Genomic DNA, 5,553 nt, shown 5'->3' on the forward strand with positions numbered 1-5,553 from the left:
CCAATTGTGTTCTCAACTCCTCAGTGACAGCACATTTAACAAGCATACAGAACAAACAATCACAGGTGGGCTCCCACAGACACACACACATGAATGTGGCAGGTGAGCAAGTTAGAGAACAAGTAGCAAACAAGCAGGCAGACTGCTGAGAAAAGGCTGGCGAGAGTTACCTTTCTGGTCATGGTGACGGAGCAGAGACAGGGGTGTTAATTAAGAGCTTCAGGTAAACGCATGTCACATATACACAAAAAGCAGTTGTGGAAAGAATATATTTACTAAAGTTCTGTAGGCCTACTTACAGTGAGATTTTGAGGTACTTGTCTGTTACTTGAGTATTTTCATATTACACTACTTTATACCTCTATTCCACCACATTTGAGAGCAGATAGAGTACTTTTTACTTATGTTTTATGTTACATTTTATTAACAGCTGTAGTTACCAGTTACTTTTCAGTGTAAGATTTTACATAAAAAACATATGATAAGCTTATAAAATACAACACATTATATACATTACATTAAACCAAGAGTTACCAATTTTTTTTGCCATGCAACCTCTTATTTTGGGGTGTATAATCTATCTATCTATCTATCTATCTATCTATCTATCTATCTATCTATCTATCTATCTATAAAAAAAGTATGAAAAATGAATACAATTTTGTGAAGCTAATTTAGTTTTTCCTGTTTTACTCTCCCAATAATCGACTCACTGGTCATTTGGGCTGTCATCATAAGATTGTGTTTGTGTGTTTGTGTTCAACCCAAGCAGATCCTTCGTTTCCCTCCTCTGACACAGGAGGCCCCGGCGGGGCTGTCTGTCATTTAGTCGAAGGGTCCTGCTGCTTTGGTGTCTCCGCTGAGCTGTCAGAGAACACACAACACAGTAGAGCGGAGGAGAAGAGATGAGGACAAGATAGAAAAAGATGGAAGAGGACAAGACCGGAGGAGACATATCCGAAAAGGAAGAGACAAAAGAGGGCAAAACAGATGGGGCAATGACAGGAACAAGGAGACAAAACAGAGGAGGAAAGACAAGTACAAATAGAAGATCACAGGAATGAGAGGATAGTGGGACAGGCAAAAAAATCAGAAGAGGACAGTATAGAACAAAACACAGTACAGCCTTAGAGGACATAAGAGACCAAAACAGAAAAGGACATGACCCAAGCAAGAAGACAGAACAGAAGGAAAAGACGTGTGCTGCAACGATTATTTTCACTGTTTCTTAATCTGCAGATTATTTTCTCAATTAAGTAATTAATCTTGAATATTACTACTTGAACAAAACAGAAAGTATGTGACAAGAACAAGGAGACATACAAGGACAGGAGAGAAGATGATGAAAGACAACATGATGCAACAGAATAAAAAAACTAATTTGTAGAGGACAACTGAAAACAAACACGACATAATGAAAGAAGACAAATCAAGAACAGGATAAAAAAAACAAATCAAAAGTGGACAAAAGACAAATCAGGCATCATAGAGGAGAAAAAAACTCAAGGGGACACGACAGGGCAGACAAAGACAAATCAGTTAGTGGCAGGACAAAACAAAGGAGAACATGACAGTAGCAAGGTAACAAAAAGACAGGAGAGAAGAAGTCAGGAGTGGACACACTATAAGAAGACAGGCCATGACGAAAGACAAGTGAACAGGAAAGAAGATAACAAACCAGAAGAGGACATGATGTAGAGAACAAATAGAGTGGAACAGGACAGAAGAAGACAAACTGAAGGAAGACGGAGAGATTTAATCAAAAGAGGAAAGAACTAACTTAGGACAGAAAATACAAATGAACAGAAGGGGACGGGACAAAAAAAGACAAACATAAAGAAGACAAAAGGACATGGGAGGACAAAAAAAGATAAATCAAAGAAAACACAGAAGACAGAAAGCTAGAAGACAATAAAAGATCAAAGATGACAAAAAAGTAGTTGAGACAGAGCAAAAGAAATTTGGAGAAGACAGAAAAGAACATCACAGGAGGAGGAAAACAGAGTAAGACCGGGAGGAAGACAGAAGAGGACAAACTGAGGAGAAAGCGAGAGATGGAAGACGACATGACAGGAAGAAGTAGACAAAACAGACAATGATGGAAAAGAACAAAAGAAGACAAACCCAAAAAGGACAATAGAGAATAAAACAGAAGAGGACATGACAGGAACAAAGAGGTAAAACAGAGGAGGACAGAATATAACAAAAGAAGATCGATCCAAAGAAGACAAGACAGAAGAGAACAAAACTCGACGAAGAGGACACAACTGTCCACTGAATACAGTATAGCAGAACTTAACACAGGAAATACTAGACCACAGGGCAACACACTGTAACCACAGTGTAACACAGTGGCCAGCAACTCGTGTGATGACCTGCCAGCTGACAACACAACCTAATAGCTTCCCTCTCTGTGATTCCTATAAAAAGTGCTTTTGTTTTGTGTGTGCTCTTCTATGTGTGAAAAGCATGTCGGTTAGCGCGAACACACACACACACACACACACACACACACACACACACACTTTACACACACACACACAGCTCACCTGGAGGTGGTGGGTGGGAGTGGGAGGATGGGGTCTGTGTTTAGCTGAGGGCCCTGCAGACAGGGCGATCAAAGGCTCCTCAGTCTTTGTCTGCTAACGTTGAATAGACAATAGTAAAGAGGGCCCGCTTTGATTTCAGCTTACTTTTATTGATCACAGAAGAGCAGGGATTGAAATATGAGAGACAACCCTGAACTGGATTCTTCTTTAGCTATTGATTATATCCAGAACAGACAGCATTTCACAATGATCCAAGTTTTTATTTTATCCTTTTTTTGTGTGTGTGTGTGTGTGTGTCTGGCTCCTCGCCTGTCTTTCAGGTGCAGCTAGTAATACTCCGACTACCGTTATTTTAACAGACAATGCCTCATCTTAAGTCTCATTTTTAAGCTTCTTCTAAAAGTTGACGTCCAAAACTTATCTAGGATATGCTGACAGCAACCCCCACAACCTTTGTGCTCTTTTATCCACCCTCTCCTCACTCGTCAGCCGCCTTTAAAGCTTAGTTTAAGGAGGACATTTAATTTTGTTTCCATCATTTCAGAGGAGGTGTAGTCAGTGTGCTCAGGAGGAAGGGTATGGGTTTAAGGGGGTGGAGGGGTTGACTGCAGCACAGAGAGGACCATGGGAACAAGGAAACACAGCATGGCCAGGTACAACAACATTCTCTCGTTCCTTTCACAACACACACGCACTCATACAAATCTCTTCTTCCCTGCGTACAGGGTCTCAGCTCATCTCACGCCAGCTGTGTTTAAATCACTCCTGAGACGCAAACTGCACGGCCTAAATTTGAGACCAGCAATCAGTTTATTGTCCCGGGCTTTACCGTTATGAGGTGAGATGCAGAACTGCCTATGAGCTCAAGTTGTGTGTGATGGTTTAAATTGACCTTGGCTGGTAATAAAAGGTGAGTTCTAGTGCCAAGGTAATTAGAGAAAAAGTGCAGTATTACATAATGTCACATGAGTGTATGGTTTAACAATTAAAACATGATGGATCAATTTAGAAAGCACCTTAAATCAGGATTAAGTAACGTTTTATTTTGAAAAAAATAATCTTTCATCATATCCACTTTTTATTTAGTTCATGCCAGAGATAAGAACTGTATGTGTAGCCGGCGAGGTCCCTTCATCTTTAAAAGTGACTCTTTAGGGCCTGTTTAAGTTGAGCTGACAGATGTGGTTATTTGGGGACAGCTCATTGGCAAGTTTATTGCCAGAGTTCTTATTTTACTAGAGCCAAGCACATGTGCTTGTGACAGTGAGGGAAATCCTTTCGGAAGTCTGGCATACGGTTGAAATATAGGAGACTTAAGAGGACATAAAACCCGCCTGATGTTTATCACCAAAAAAATCTCCAGGAGTTTTGTCCAAGAACACAAGATGATAAAATGTGATTGAAACAGCGTTCATCTAAAAATAAAACCTGTTTTTAATTTAGCGTGTTGTCAGCAGGCTCTAAATATTTGATTTGCACTTGTCCTTAAATGTTTAGATGATCACATTTGCATTATTCAAATTAACAACTCTGAGCACAGTGTTAATGCATTCATTAATTTAAAGTTGCAAATTGATTTATTGGATTTAGTGGATGTTAGTGGGAGCTGTTCAATGCAGTAATTGTTTTTAGAGAAACAGTTTGTTGCATTAAACTTCTTTTATCTTTATGTTGTTATAAGCATATATGATAATATTGATAATATTTACATATTATCATACTCGTCATTAGGAAGTAATGTTAATGCACTGCTAGTGTTTGGGACCTTTATATTTCTTCTGTTAACACACACCCACACACACACATACGCACGCACGCACGCACGCACGCACACACACACACACACACACACACACACACACACACACACACACACACACACACACACAAACACATAGTTTGGTCAACACAGAGGGGAAGAGGTAGGGTGACTAAAGTCTCACATTTTAGAAAACAAAAAACAGCCGTGGTGTGTGTGTGTGTGTGTGTGTGTGTGTGTGTGTGTGTGTGTGTGTGCATGCATTGCGGAGGGATGTCTACATCTGACACACCCCCGGCCACCTGTAAAGTGTCTCTAAGGATCAGGTTTCTTTTGAACACATTTAAGACAGCATTTGCTTCCAATAGTTTACAGTTTGTGAAAATGCCTGTTCCGGAAGGCTGGACCGATGCATCTGAGTTTAGTTTTGCAGGACGATGTTTTATAAACCTCCCGTAGGGCTGCTGGACAGCCAAGGGAGAAGCAGTGCGTGCCTTTTAAGAGCCCCTGACGGGTTTAGTGAGCCACTTGGCTTTTTATTTTGGCTCAGTTCACTGCAGGCTGCTTGTACTTTACTGTGCCCCCTCTGTGCTGGCCTGGTGGTTGCAGATTAAGGACATGCAGAGCAAGAGTCACTCATTACACCAGGGTACACATGTTTATTATGTGTGGTGTTTTGTGTGTGTGTGTGTGTGTGTGTGTGTGTGTGTGTGTGTGTGTGTGTGTGTGTCTGCTTCCACATGTTAGTGTGTCAGAAACAGTGCTGATGAGTGACACTAGTTGCGGCCTGCTGGGTGTAGCTTCCAACTGATAAATGACTGCAGGGACCGTCTTTCTTTACCTGAACCTCAACATTTCCCCTGGAGAGCAGCTGCTGACAAATATTCTAACTTGAAAACCGAGCAGGCCTACAAGACAACCGTTTCATTCTAAATATGAGTTTAACCTGTTTAAAGTTACTCAAGTTCAAACAATAGCAGCTTTCAAATGATGAACAGGACTGTGCTGCTGTTCCCGCTTGTGTTTGGAGACTGTCCCTGGTGATTCTTCTCTCCCAGCAAACTAATATGTTTGAAGCTCAGGCTGCCATTGCCAAGCCTACGCCACAAGCTATTTCAAATGTGCAAAAAAATATTGATATTCCAAGCTTCTAAAAACAAAACAAACGAAAAAAAAAAAATCCAAGTCAATGTCCTCTGGAACAATTTCTGCCTCAGAACACTCAGAGATCACCTGGGACAAATG

This window comes from Sander lucioperca, chromosome 11 (genome assembly GCF_008315115.2).
Source record: "Sander lucioperca isolate FBNREF2018 chromosome 11, SLUC_FBN_1.2, whole genome shotgun sequence".
In the NCBI taxonomy this organism is placed as follows: Eukaryota; Metazoa; Chordata; class Actinopteri; order Perciformes; family Percidae; genus Sander; species Sander lucioperca.